This window comes from Carassius gibelio, chromosome B11 (genome assembly GCF_023724105.1).
Source record: "Carassius gibelio isolate Cgi1373 ecotype wild population from Czech Republic chromosome B11, carGib1.2-hapl.c, whole genome shotgun sequence".
In the NCBI taxonomy this organism is placed as follows: domain Eukaryota; kingdom Metazoa; phylum Chordata; class Actinopteri; order Cypriniformes; family Cyprinidae; genus Carassius; species Carassius gibelio.
The window spans coordinates 11,581,621-11,597,355 of NC_068406.1; the positions used below are offsets into that span (position 1 = coordinate 11,581,621).

The 15,735-nt window shown below is 40.3% G+C and overlaps 1 pseudogene; it reads right to left on the reverse strand.

Moving 5' to 3' along the window:
* Positions 1–355: 355 nt before the first annotated feature.
* Positions 356–14,880, reverse strand: LOC127967947 (macrophage-stimulating protein receptor-like; annotated as a pseudogene).
* Between the last annotated feature and the right edge of the window lie 855 nt (positions 14,881–15,735).

The window sequence follows — 15,735 nt, forward strand, 5'->3', positions numbered from 1 at the left end:
ATATTGCTGGTTGGTAGTATTACCCAAGAATATTCAAGCACACAGTGAAACTGGCACCTTTGGAAAAATCGGGATTTATTCAGGGATGCGCGTCACAGATATTACATTCTCACTCATTTCTACAGGCTATAAGTGCAGCACAGTGATTTATTCAGTTCAACACCTTTCAGCATTGACTCATCCCAAACATTGTGCACTGAATCCTTTTTCTATACAAGCATCTGATATAATCACAATACCAAGTATAGGCTCACTGATTACTAATATCTTCAAGTGGTGCAGACCAGGACTTTTCAGTATTATATATATATGCAACACATAAAATGTCATATGAACTACATATGAATAACTCAAATCACAAAGTGGACAAAGTTAGCCTCCTCACAGGGTCAGGGTCCCAACACTGTAACATAATGGTGAATCTACAGATACAGAGGTAATGGTCAGTCACCTCACAGTTGGGTAATCTACTGAAAAGTGACTGGCAATGTCATACTGTGTTCATAAATCAGACATAATGAACTTGAGTCACACACATTCACAGTTTCCATTGCTGAATCTCACCACCGCTCATGTTTCCACATCCTGTTGCTACACCCTGAGTCACTGTGCACTTTTTTTTTTTTTTATGTATTCCAGAGTTTCTAAACCTTTACATAGAAGAAATGTGGAGGTGTCATGATTTATGTTCAAAACAACAGTCTGTGATATCCTGCGATACACCATGGTATGAGTTAATGCATTATTATTTTTTATATGACAGCTGTTGTTTGAGACTTCGAAAACGCAGTAGTTCCCGTTTTAGTTTGAAAACTTCATGTCAATGGACCAAAATGGAAAAATATTTATCATTGCAACAACTCTGGCTAAAAGCTAAAAGCTTGCTTTGTGGTTGATGGAAGTTTCTCAAGGTTTACAAAATTTTGTTGAGTCACTATGTTGGTTTTTAAATGTTTCCAACTGTCTGAGAGAGAATGATGATTAACTTTCTGGGCCGTGCTTGAGGTGTTGGATAATTGAAGGGACATTCACAATAACCTTTCAATTGACCTTTTCCACTGCTCTGAATAGTGAGTAAGCTCTAAACCCTCTGAACCTCAAATGGTGGAAAAACACTTAAAACCATTGCATTTTCAAAAGGCCATGTCCCTCTCTCTGTTCTGCTGTGAAAGAATTTCCAAAAACAAATGAAAGGGAAACCTTCTAGAAAACTGAACCACCCTCTTACAATCAAACAAACTTTCTACTTTCCACTCCATTTGGTTTCCATGCTTTCTACTTTCTGTACTTAGGTCAAGCATTTTGATTTAACTGAGAAGAGTAAGTTGGAGCATAAACACATATTGCAAAAGAAAATACAATAATTTACAATGGATCTGGACAATATTGTGTCTGAGGCACCCGTCGGTCCTTTAGAAGGTAATGTGTGACAGCATATGGGTCAACTTCAGGATAAGGACTGGCTCCTCATGTGAGCATCTCCCACATTAAAACCCCAAAAGACCACTCCAGTAAAAGACAAAATAAAAGAGTGTTGAGAAGATCATATGACGAATCCTACATTTAATCCATTGGTTGAAGAAAACATGTTGCTCACCACATCTGACTTGGCTGTGAACTTCTGTGTCTGCAGGCTTTCAATGGCCATCCATTTGACGGGTAATTTGGCTTTCCTGTGGTCCTGGACACTGTAGTACTCCTTCTCCAACACATCTCCAGCCATTCCAAAGTCTGCCACCTTTACAGTATAGGATTCATCAAGCCTGAGAGAATATTTGGTTCAGCCAGTTCCAAATTCACAATTGATGCACAATTGTCTGTTGAGCTTCAGTGTGTATTTACATACATGAGCAAAGAACAGTTGGTACGTCAATCTGTTCTGACATTCTGCTTTGGAGCCCTAGACTTCCCCGGTAAAGGAGAAGTAAAAATAAGTTTGAAACACCTGAGCAGTGTTATACTATTAGCTAACAAGTAAATATGTGCTGCATGTTTTCCTCTTAGTGACAAAATAATTACTACAAAAATTACAGCAATGAGAAAATAGCAGTTAAGAAAGCATTGGATCATAGCAATGTGGATATGTTGGCATGAGCTCTGCAATTCAGAACTCCAGCCAAATCAATCACGTCTCAATTATTTCTAGCATTGTATACAACAGATTGCTTTACAGATAAACAGATAAAGCAACTTTACAGATAAAGCAACTTTACAGTATTAAACATGGAAAAAAACAGCATCAGTGTAGCTTTAAATTAGAATTGTGACTTCTAATTTCTACTATTAAAAGCTCTCCAGTGTGTTCACATTACGTCTGACCCTGATGGACTAAACAGAGAAATGAATCAGAGAAGGTTTCCACGTCAAAGAAGCCTTAGTTACAAAAATGCAATTTCCACAGACCAATGGTGTCAATGGTGTTTACCAGCTGAACTTTTCTGGAAAATTCGCTTTGACAAGCTGTTCTGAACTGTCAAAACTAATTCCAAACAAACTTAATTTGGCTTGATTTTGTTTGAATTGATGTCACTCTGGTTCACTTCTACAATAATATCAGGGCCTTTAAAAGCCAAATCTTTGTGCATGCAACCCTCACATGCAACTGCTTGCTGCCAGATCACGGTGTACAAGTTTATTTTGTGCTAGATACTCCATTCCTTTAGCAACCTGGAGCCCGAAGCCAATCAAATCCTTAACTGTGGGATTCTAAGGTAAGACGACAAAACTACCGTATTTTCTGGACTATAAGTCGCACTTTTTTTCATAGTTTGGCTGGTCCTGCGACTTATAGTCAGGTGCGACTTATTTATCAAAATTAATTTGACATTAACAGAGAGAAATGAACCAATAGAAAACATTACCGTCTAAAGCTGCGAGAGGGTGCTCATATACTGCCAGAGATGCTGCTCAGTGCTCCTGTAGTCTACACTGAGCAGCATAGAGCGCCCTCTCGCGGCTGTAGACAGTAATGTATTCTATTGGTTCTAAATGAATGCGACTTATAAAGTAGTTAGGGATGGGTACCGAAACCCGGTATTAAAATGGCCCCGGGGCTAAATTATGAAAGACCGTAGTATCAGTAAGATCTGACGGTATCGGTTCTGCTTTCGGTACTGGAGGGGAAAAAAATAATGCACTATGTATTTTTGATTAGTGCACATTTTATCTCACCAAACATTTCTAATGTGCGATCATATTAAGTTTTTTGTCTGTGAGATCTGTGAGATCTCTCATGCGTGCCACGGAGGTTGTCTGTCAGTCACACACACACACAACAAGAACGAGTGCAGCGCATGCACAGACATAACAGTATTAAAACATCCGCTTAATAATAAAGAGTGATGATGGTGGAGAGATTTGCTTAATAATGTTATGGAGCACATTTTATCTTACCAAACATTTCTAATGTGCGATCATATTAAGTTGTTTGTCTGTGAAATCTGTGAGATCTCTAATGCGCGCCACGGAGGCTGTCTGTCAGTCACACACACACACACACACACAACAAGAACGAGCGTGGCGCACACACACGCATAAGGGGCCGTTCACATATCACGTCTTTTGCGCGTCTTAAGTTCGTTATTTCAAATGTAGGCGCGCGGAATGCGCGCTCATAATGGAAGCGACGCGCACGCAGTGCGACTAGCTCATTTTTTCCAGGCGCATCTGCACCGCATTGAGTTAAAAACATCTAAACTTTTCAGAATGCCGCAAGCGCACGGCAGGTCATGTAGCTTCCTCACCTTTTCCGTAACAACGTTGAAAGCTCAGCCAAAATGAAGGAACAGCTTATAGCTGTATGTGGATTGTTAAATTAATTTAGTAGCAGTGCTACTGCAAGCAGTTTTTAGTGATTCAAATCCATTTATCCATTGCTGAAATTTCCACGTCTTCATGGAGAGAGCAGGTCATGGTTGCTTAGCAACGGCAGACTCCTCAGGAGCGCAAGTGCCTGAAGGCTTTGGGGGGAAAAAATCAGAAAGCGGCGTGCCTAGCATTTTCCACACGTTTTTAGACGCGATATGTGAACGGCCCCTTACAATACGAAAACTCCCGCTTAATACAAAAAGTGATGATGGCGAAGAGAGCAAAGCGTTCCAAAGTGTGGTTATACTTCACTAGAGTTGATGCAGACAATGCTGGTTGTCATAAGTGCAACAAAATTTTTGCATTTAAGGGCGGAAACACAAGCCTAACACAACACAAAGTAACACAACACAAAGTACTGATAAGAATACCGTTAAAGTACCGGACCGTTAAGCAGTATGGCAAGAGTAGTAATACCGTTAAAACCTTAACGATACCCATCCCTACTTATAGTCCAGTGCGACTTATATATATGTTTTTTTCCTCATCATGACATATTTTTGGACTGATGCGACTTATACTCAGTTGCGACTTATAGTCTGAAAAATACGGTACATAAGACTCATATATAACAGGCACACATTGAGTATTTATAATTATTGGAAACATCACTGCTGGAGCTTCGGTAAAGGTCATGAACTTGATCATGAACTTGATCATGAACAGGACGTTAAGTTGTGAAACCCATCAACAAATACAAACCTGCTGTGTAAGGCAAAGGTAAAAGGCTGAATATATAACATATCTGATATGTTAAGAGTTCTAGCAACTGACCCTCTTCTCACAGCGAATGATGAAGTCTCTGTATTTCATGTAAGGTAAGACAACCAAGGGAAGTCCCTCTTCAGGAAGCAGGATATCCAGCACAGAGAGGACATTACTGTGATTAAATCCCTTCATCAGAATGCCCTTTTTCAGAAACTGCTCCACTTCTTCCACATCTGTTATTCCTATCAGAGAGACAGAATGGGAGAAAATACAGTTGAAAATATACATTTATATTATTTAAGCTATTGAAGTCTATTTATGTTTAGAGATCAATCTTTAAAAAAATTAAATAAACTATGTCTCAAAATACTGTTTAAAAACTTTTGCATAAACCACTGCTACATTTATGCATACAGACCCTTTTATCTGAAGAAACGTACATGTGACCCTGGACCACAAAACTGTGGAGGTTGTCTTAAGTGTAAATTTTTCAGAATTGAGATTTAAACATCAGATGATAAATAAGCTATTTGACTATTGCTAAAAATATACCTCAGTGACTTAAGACTTTTTCTGTAGTCCAGGTCAGATATTGCATTCAAGGTACATTACACATTTAATCAGTTAATGCATTCCCTGAGAATTGAACCGATGACCTATTGTTGCACTACTGCAAGGCAGCTCATCGTGAGAAATAACTGTTTTTTTTTTTTTGTTTTTTTTTTTTCTATCAGGCAGGTAATCCCGAGAGGGTAGTTCGGTTCTTCATGAGAGTCTTTATGAGCTCTTTTCATTGAGGAGTTTCTTACTGTTAAGAGATTTCACAGCACAATAGATTTCTCTGTCTTTACCTGTGAGGTAACCATTGTAAACTGTCCCAAAGTGTCCTACAAAAAAAAAAAAAAAAAAAAAAAAAACTTAATAACCTGTTTATAACATGACCTTATTCCCTTTTCCAATAACTCTTTGTTTATTTATTTATATTAGTTTGTTGTTGTTGTTGTTGTTGTTTTTGTTTGTTTGTTTGTTTTTTTTTTTTTTGAGAAATGAAGCAATATCATGTTCTAAACCCTGAAGTTTGGGGTCAGTAAGATTTTGGCAATTTTCTTTTCTTTTAAGAAATGACTACTTTTATTCTGCAAAGACCTTAACCAATTAGACATTAACCAAAATACATTTATAATGCTATAAACACAATTATATTTCCACTAAAAAAACAGCACAACTGTTTTCAACTCTGATAATAATAAGAAATGTTTAATGAACAGAAAATCAGCATATTCTAATGATTTCTGAAGGAAGACTGGAGTTATGATGCTGAAAATCAGCTTTGAATTACAGGAGTAAATTATATTTTAAAAGACATTTAAATAGAAAACAGTTACTTCAAATTGTAAAAACATTTTTACAATATTACTGATTTACTGTATTTAATAAAATAAATACAGCAATGGTGAGGACATATAAAAATTGTACAGACCTCTAAACATTTGAGAGGTAGTGTATTAAACTTATTTTCAGCATACAGTATATTTTATTTATAAACACACCTTTTCTGATGATCTGCTGGAGGTGAACCTTGAGCTTGGAGGCTGGGATCAGCACGTCCTTCACCTCCTCCAGCAGCTCAGGACAGAAACTGGTGATGAAGATCTTCTCGGGGAGCATGAGAGGGGTCAGGCGAAGCTGTGGGTAAAGAAGGGTAAAACTGAATAAAACTGCCTTTTTTCATAACAGCTGTGCATGTCAAGATATTACATTTAGGAATGACTGCAAAAGATTTGCATTAGTAATACGTGGAATAATTTGTGTTCACCTGTTTTCTGTTTCCTCAGGTGTTTCAGCATTATAAAGGTCATAACCGCACCCGTGACCAGAGCTGCCAGCTCTTACATTTAGATTACCGTATTTTCCGGACTATAAGTCGCACTTTTTTTCATACTTTGGCTGGTCCTGTGACTTATAGTCAGGTGCGACTTATTTATCAAAATTACTTTGACATGAACCAAGAGAAATGAACTAAGAGACATGAACCAAGAGAAAACATTACCGTCTACCATAGACGGTAATGTTTTCTCTTGATTCTAAATAAATGCGGCTTATAGTCCAGTGCGACTTATATATGTTTTTTTCCTTATCATGAAGTATTTTTGGACTGATGCAACTTATACTCAGGTGCGACTTATAGTCGGAAAAATACGGTATGTAGCATCTGCAAAGCACTAGGTGCTATACAGCCAGAAACTGAACAAAATTTGAAAACTTCTTGTAGTGAATTTTGTCTGTCCTGCTACCTTCTTATTACATTACCATGGGTTGGACTAAATCTCTGTTAATGTTCTGGAGGATTTTAAAACAAAACATTATTTCATCTAACTTTATTTTTCAATTAATATATGTAATAATAAAAACTTTCTATTCATCGGGAAGAAGGGAACCGGCGGACAATCAAAACATTTTAATAATTCAAAAATAAACACAAAACAGCGCACCGGCCCCTCACGGACGACTGGTGCGCACAAAATAAAAAGCAAACATAAAATATTGTCCAGGCCTGGTCCTCTCTCGTCCTTCACTATAGTCGCTCCAGTTGTATATCCTTCCATCTCCTACGTGGGACTCGAGACCGGTGGTGGGGCGCAGGTGTAGCTCATCTCCAATCACTACACCTGGCCTCACTCCTCGTTCCCACGCCTCTCGGCCCGCCCCACTCGCCACATACCCCTATCGCCCCTCAAAGGCCGGGGGGTACCCTCGAGACTGCGCTCTACAGCTTTTTCTGAAAGGCTGTTTTCTGAACTGCCAAAAAGTAAACAACTTATGACTTTCTAAATTCTGAATCTACCTATCAAAGCTGCAATCAGGCAGCACAGCAAGAATCTCAGGGGTCTTATTGTATTGGAAGACTTTATTGGTCTCCACACGGGACTTATCGATGTAGAGTAGACACGGAGCACCACATCTTTCACCTCCATCACAGGCTGAGAGAGACATATGATAGAGGACAGGTTTCCTCTTACCACAGATACACTGTAAGTAGAACAACATTCCCTTTAGAACACAAACACTACATTTATAATCAGAGAAAATTAATAAAAAGAGCTGAAAATGTAAATAGGGGTCACTTCATACATTTTTTAAATGTATTTTCCCCCAAATAAATGAAGCCTGGGTGAGCATAAGAGATTCTTTCAAAAACATAAACAATCTAACCAACCCCAAACTTTTAAACAACAGTGTACATAATTTGAATACAATTACACTACAATTAGCAGACCCTCTGCAGTTTCATCACAGGCCTCCCATTTGAAGAGCATTGATATAATGAATATACACACACCTTTGGATTGGACATGTTTCTCCATCAAGTGTAACTTTCCTGTTCTTCCCAGAGTCCAGACAAGGACCTGTGATAGTGATGAGAGTTCCTCCGTTCACAGGCCCATATGGGCTGGACCTCAGTGATGTTTGGAACCTGGTGTCAAAAAAAAAAAAATGCACAAATGCATTTCCACTGTGGAAACACTTGAATAATCTTTATCATTTCTGCATGTACTGTACAGTAGACTGATTTAATACAAATTAGAGGAGTTGTATATTTGCTGATCATTTTAATAAACACAGCTGCACTTATCTGTTCAAATGTGGTAAATAATATTTCTCAACAAGTGCATCCAAAATGAGTGGTCAGGTGAGTGTCTCTCATTGGAATCTTAACAATGACACTGTCATTTTCTCAGTTCCCACACATTTCCCATAAACACTGACCTCAATGGAAACCCCTATTCTTTTAAGTGCACAAACACACACTCATACACACATACACACTGTAAACCCTGCTTTTATGGCAGCCACCTCGCAATCACACCCCTGAGATTTCCGGGACATTCACATTGTTTAGATGGCCGAAGTAGCTAATCCCCATCTGAACACAATCTGAACCACATTTACACAGCTTGTCACACACAAAAGAGCTCAGTTTGAGAAAAATATTTAGCATTTTTACATAATACATATACTCATGAAAGTTTAAGAATACATACTACAAGCAGTTTCTTTGACACCTTCAGTGGAGCTAAAAAGGGATCTAGCTGCTGCATGACAGAAAATGTTCCTCTAGACCACTTTGCCTTACAAGTGCATGGTTTTTCCATTATCTTTTTTAATGTTCAAATAGCCTACCTTCCTGTAATCCTGTATATTCACAAAACTCAAAATCAGACTTCTAACGCTTGCGTTAATGAAAGAAATCTCATCCTGTAAGTGGCTGAGATTGTTTTTTGAGAATCCTGCTGCAGTACAGAGCAGGGGAACATTAGATTGAATATGAAATTCATAACTGAGGTGGTGTAGCAAAAGCTTCAAAGCTGTTAAACACACACACATAGAACAAACGCACAGGCTGCTTAAAGAACTTGTTCCTGTTAAACTCAAAATGAAGAAAGCATAAAAACAAAATTGTTTTTTAGTGTTGGTATACCAGAGTCAAGCATGGGTGATTCTTTTGCAAGTCTGAGTCAAGTTTTAAACCATTTCCTAGTTATGAGTAAAGTCACACTCATAATTGTCTCAGGCAATCAGACTCAGAACAAGCACAGACTAAAGAAAACATTTTCAACGGCAAGTACTGTATAAAGCAAAAGCAGCTTCATATACCTAAACCTAAATGATAATCACATACTTATATTAAGCCATTCATGTACCCTTAAGGTCTTTTAACGTTTCCAAATACTTAGAAGTCTTCATAACCTCTTTTTTGGGTCACAATGGTTAGACTTTCCTACAGGGATCAAACGGTTTTGCAGCTTTGTTATTCCCAGCTATTCAATTGGACTACAACAGATGCTTTCATTTCCTGCATAAATGTTTTGGTATTTTGGGTGCGTGTGCCACAGGCACTATAAAACCTACTAAGTTTCAGAGTGTTTAGTCTCAGAGTCTCATGTGTTAATGGTTACAAAAGGTTTTTAAATAGTTTCTTCAATCAGACTGTACAGTGACACTTTTACTATCAAATTGAAAGATTTGAAGTCCTAAACACAAGGACAGGGGAACGAATACACAAGGTTTTTGACCCACATTGTGGTCCCTCAAACCATTTTACATCAAAAGAACAAAGAAGCAAAAATCAAGCCAATTAAAATACCTTCAAGCTTTTGTTAAGAGAGCATGGCACCACAGCTCCCACTAGAAAGCTTGGTAAGTCTCAACATAAAAAAAATACCATGCCACATGATAGAGTGAAAAGGGACCAGACAGAACAGTCGAAAAAATAAGGCCAACAAGCAAAGCGAATGATGGACAAGAAATGCAATCCACAAGTTAGATGTTAGAAACAGTGTGGCATTTACATATTTTCAATGTCTGCTAATGGTTCAAAACCATACAGAATATGAACAGATGATTGCAAACAAAAAAAACTAAATAAAACTGAGAGAATGCACCAACCTCATGTGGGCAGCTCTCACAGGGTTGAAAATGGCAAAGACCTCTGGATAGTTGCTGTGGTCCTGACTTGCAACAGTCCTCCACTCCATCATCTATTGCCATGTTTACATTATCCATCGGAAGAGCACCAAGTGCTGAATCATGCTCAGGAGCACCCCAGTCATCGGTTACAGCAGATACACCATATAAGATATCATCCTCTTCTTCAGCACCCAGCTCACCGGCGAGCTCTCATCCAGCCTTACCAAAGTGGGCCGCTTGAACCACATTGTAGACCACATCTTTGAAAGGTGTGCTGCCGTTGCTTCTCCTTCGCCTTTTAGGCTCAAAGCGACATTCTAAAACAATTTCACGGTAGCCTGGCATCTCCCACTCCTGGCGGGGCGGATGGCCTAGTCTTGTCTGAAAGGGCGACGAATCCAAGTCAGTTTTCTCTCGTTGGACAGAAAAGAAGTAGACAAAGTCCTGCGTGTAGAAGCTGTAGATGTACTCAATGCTGTACATCTACCGTAAATCAGGTAACACCGTCAACCCTCTGACATCGGTGTAAAATTTGTATGTTACAGGTCTGTTTAGATACCACTGATTGGGAATCCATGCGTGCTTCTTGTGACTCTTTGGACTCATATACTGACACTGTGTGTTCATATATTTCATTCTGTGAGCAAGCTTGTATTCCCACCAAAACTGTGGTGAAATATAACAACAACAAACCCTGGTTCACAAAATCCCTTAGGCTACTCAGGGAAACCAAACAACAAGCCTACAGAGAAGGAAATGGAGATGAGTACAGGTTGGTCAGACAAAAGTTAAATAAAGTGATTAGGAAAGCAAAAAGTGCCTATAAAGTGAATATGGAGGAACAATTTGGCATTAATGACTCTTCTTCAGCTTGGAGGTCACTGAAGAACTTGACAGGCTATAAAAGTAATAAACAACAAGTCACTCCATCTGCTAAACTGGCCAATGAATTCAATGTTTTTTATACAAGATTTGAGAAATCTCCATGCCCTCACCCTTTTCCTCCCGGGAGTGTTACACTCAGAGAGGGGGAGAACATTGGCCCTCAAGATCAAGTCACCTCTGATATTGACTTTGAAATTGAGGAGAAGGATGTGTATTAGATATTCAGCCGACAAAATGTAAGGAAAGCGAGTGGCCCTGATGGGATTTCACCTGCCACCCTGAAGTACTGTGCTAGTCAGCTAGCCCCAGTTTTTACGGACATTTTTAATCAATCAATTGTTTTATGCAGTGTTCCGAGTTGTTTTAAGTCATCAACCATTATTCCAGTACCAAAGAAAAACAAAGCCGTGGACCTAAACGACTACAGACCGGTGGCCCTTACATCAGTGGTCATGAAATGTTTGGAAAGGTTGGTTTTGTCACATCTTAAACCTATTACAGCTCCATATCTTGATCAACTACAGTTTGCTTACAGGGCAAACCGCTCGGTAGATGATGCGGTCAATTTAGGACTGCATTATGCTCTGGACCATCTTGACTCTCCTGGCTCTTATGTAAGGATGTTGTTCATAGATTTCAGTGCAGCCTTTAACACCATTCTACCAGAGCGACTGTGGGAGAAGCTGTCACTGATGGGAGTGGGACCCTCTATCTGCCGCTGGATTATGGATTTTCTTAGTGACAGACAACAGTATGTGCGGCTTGGCAAGCACATGTCTGATCCTCAGACTACTAACATTGGAGCACCTCAGGGGTGCGTGCTGTCACCATTTCTCTACTCACTGTATACCAATGATTGCACTTCCAATAATGGTTCCATCAAGCTGATTAAATTTGCAGACGATACTACATTAGTTGGTCTTATTAAGGGAAACGACGAGTCTGCTTACAGGCAGGAAGTCTAAATTGGTTGCGTGGTGTGATGAGAACAACTTGGAGCTTAATCAGCAAAAGACTGTGGAAATGGTGATAGATTTTCGTAGAACACCCGCCTCCCTTTCTCCTCTAACTATCAAGAGCTCCGTTGTGAAGAGGGTGGAGTCAATTAAATTTTTAGGAACGGTTATCACAAATGACTTGAAATGGGAGGAAAATAGTTCCTCCATTCTTAAGAGAGCTCATAGTGGAATGTTTTTTTTGAGACAGCTAAATAAATTAAACGTTTCTAGCTCTGTTCGGTCTAAATTTTATAGAGCCACTGTGGAAAGCCTTCTTTCAGCATCCATTACTGTTTGGTTTGCATCCGCATCAGCCCAGGCGAAGGTCAGACTACAGCGTATTGTGCGCACAGCAGAGAGGCTGACTGGACAAAGGCAGCTGTCTCTTAAAGACCTTTATGAGGCCAGAGTCAGGAAGGGGGAAGAGGCTAAAATTGCTGCTGATCAGTCCCATCCAGCAAGTGACATTTTTAGGTTGCTTCCTTCAGGAAGAAGGTACAGAGCAGTGAGGACAAGGACCTCACGCCATCTTAATAGTTTTTTTCCAAGAGCCATTTCCCTTATGAATAGCTGATCTTGCACTATTTTTGGACTATTTTATTATTTGATGGATTGTTTTAGGCATGTTTTTGCAGCTATACGCATATATGTTTGTGTGTTGAGTTTGTGTGTTACTGATGGCCATATCAAATTCCTGTGTATCTGCTGATGCATTTGGCGAATAAAGTGTTTCTTATCTTATCTTATCTTATCTTAAAACCGTTGTCGATTGCAACCAGTGGGCGTATGGAAATGGACACCCAACTGTATTTTTGCGTTGCGCTGTTGTTCACCTTTGCAGCAACAAAGAAGTACTGAACACCATTTGGCCGTATTCCACCATGGAGTCTTACGTTCCCAAAGAACTAGTGATGCAATCTGGACAGAACTGCGGAGAGTTGAACTTCTTCCGGAATAATCACTTTGAAGGACCAGGGGGCTTTCCATTTTCATGGAGTTGATGGAAATTGCAAACTCCATACTGGGAGCTTCCACATGAGTACAAGTACATCAAGAAAGTGTCTAGGAGCAACACCTCATTTTCTGTGTCCTCATGGGGGGGGTCTATTGTGATATCACACAAATTGCATATCCCACACTCCGGACTGCCCACGGGTCCTGTTTGGAGTTCCCAAGGTTTACCTAGAGTGATGATCACCGCCGCAATGACATTCTGAGAGGCCACATAGACATCTTGGAAAAGGGAGTTGATAATTATGTTCTGGATGGGATTGTGGGTCCGGAAGTAAGGCATGGAGTACAGCACTGAGAATTCCACAGCGATGGGAGCCGTTGGGGGACAAGTGTCTAATGCAGAAGACATTAGAGCCTGTATCCAGACACATGGCACCAGATGAGTGGCCCAGTGGACTATGTCCTCTCCAGGGTGAAGAAAATGGCTGTATAGAGTGTTTTGGTTACCTCCAGTTGGCGTCTGTCAGTGAAGATATCCTAAGAACAGGAAGCCCTGAGACAACATCCACAAAATAAACTTTTCATTTTAAAATGGTTAATGAATAGACAAACAAAAAAATGACAATTCCATGATCATTTAGTCAAAACCCAAAACCCACCAGCCCAACTTTTAGGAGATTGGTAAGTGGCCATACTATTGTAAAAGAAAGGTTTCATATTTAAACTTATGTGAATCAGTGATGACATAATGAGTGCTTTAATGTAATCGAGGGGGATAATAATGTTTTATTTGTCTTAAATGACAAAAGGACATGTTTGTGTATATTTAAGGCCTATAGGAAAGAATGGTTGGCTTCTTGTGATATTGTTTGGTTCTTATCAGAGTTATTTAAAAAGTGAAGTGACATTCAGCCAAGTATGGTGACCCATACTCAGAATTTGTGTTCTGCATTTAACCCATCCGAAATGCACACACACAGAGCAGTGAAAACACACACACACACACTGTGAGCACACACCCGGAGCAGTGGGTTTGCAACATTCTATTTATTTATTCTATTTATTAACAGCCTATTTATTAACATATCATGATCCTGGCTCTTTGCTTCTCTTTTTTTCATCCCTTGCCTCCCTCTGCTGGTTGTTTTATGTCCTACTTTCACTCTTACCCTCTATCAACCCCTCATTACCGTCAGCTGGATTTCATTCTCTCATCATCACACTTGTTCTCTATCTGCCTCTTTTGCCTTCGGTATATCTAGCTCTCTATCTCGTGTCTGTGTTGTCGGATTATTGTTTAACCTAGACGCACAGAGCTGAGTGTAACGATGACTTGGCTGTTGTTGTGTTTTGTCCTGTCTAGTCTAGTTTAGTCCAGTCCTGTCTAAGCAGTGTTACACATAGAGCTTCAGTATTGCTGTTGTGTTTACCTCTTCTGTGCTGTACCCAGCGGTCTTCGTTGACGGTTGCAGAGAACTTCTCATCTCGCCAGTACCCCTGATCTCTCCGTTCAAGAGGCGCCCGGATCTCCGGCTGAAATCCGCTGTTACCATTTTGAAGAAGCTGTCAAGCACCCTGAGTTACTTTTGTGAATTTTCAGTTCTGTTAGTCAGCCTTGCGGCACATCATTATTTACTCATTAAACAAGAGTGTACCTGCTATCGTCTCTGGACCCCTCTGTTTCATTAAAGAAAAATTTGACCAGAAGGAATAGATCAGGCTGGGGGTCACCCTTTCCAGACTGCTGTAGAGATGCAGGGAGCGTTGATGGGAAGGCACGATGAGGAACTTGCCACGGCTCGCCGTATGGTGGACTCGTTATCCATTCAGGTGACCGATCTTATGCAGCAACTCCACTCACTTCGGAGGGACGCTTCCCAGTCCATCCTCCAGGATTCACCCGAGTCGCTGGTGAACAACCCCCCATGTTACTCTGGTGAACCCACTGAGTGTCTGCCTTTCCTGACTCAGTGCGAGGTCGTTTTCCCACTCCAGCCATCTTCCTACTCCAGAGAACGCCCCCGGATAGCCTATGTCACCCTGTTAAAATCCACTTTGTGGTCATTTATCATCCCCCAGGTCAATTGGGAAACTTCTTGGAGGAGTTTGATGTGCTCCTATCAAACTTTCCTGGAGATGGTACTGCTTGGTGACTTCAACATCCACCTAGATAAACCCCAGGCTGCTGACTTCAAAACTCTGCTTGCCTCATTTGATCTCAAGTGAGTGTCTACTACAGTGACTCACAAATCAGGCAACCAACTGGACCTCATCTACACATGCTTTTGCTCTGTGGACAACTCTTCAGTTGCTCCACTGCACACCTCAGACCACTTCCTCATTGCTGCTAACCTAGCACTTACTCCTGAAGTGGCACACACTCCAACGCAGGTCGCCTTTCAACGGAACCTACGTTCACTCTCTCCATCTCGCCTATCAGCTGTGGTTTCATCCTCACTTCCTGCACTCTCTCAGTTTTCTGCTCTGTACACGAACAGCGCTACGGACAAGTGAAATTAGTGGAGAGGGCTGCAGGGGTGGCAGTATCTTCAGGTTTGATCCAAGTCTCAGTCAGTGCCATGAGGTTGAGACTGTTTCCCGCGTTAAGCCCACGGCTGAAGCTTCTTCAGCTTTCAGTTTATATTACCACAATATATTCAGTTTAATTTATGCATTAAGCCAGATAGGAAACTTCGGAAACATGATTAAAGAGATATTTTGAAGTTTCAGGCTACTTGTTTTGAATGAAACATTGAGTTGAGTTGACAGGCGACGCCCACAATCATACGGGAATAATTCTTACTGTGGCGACATCATCATCATCACCATCGCTCATAAATATTACTCACGCTAT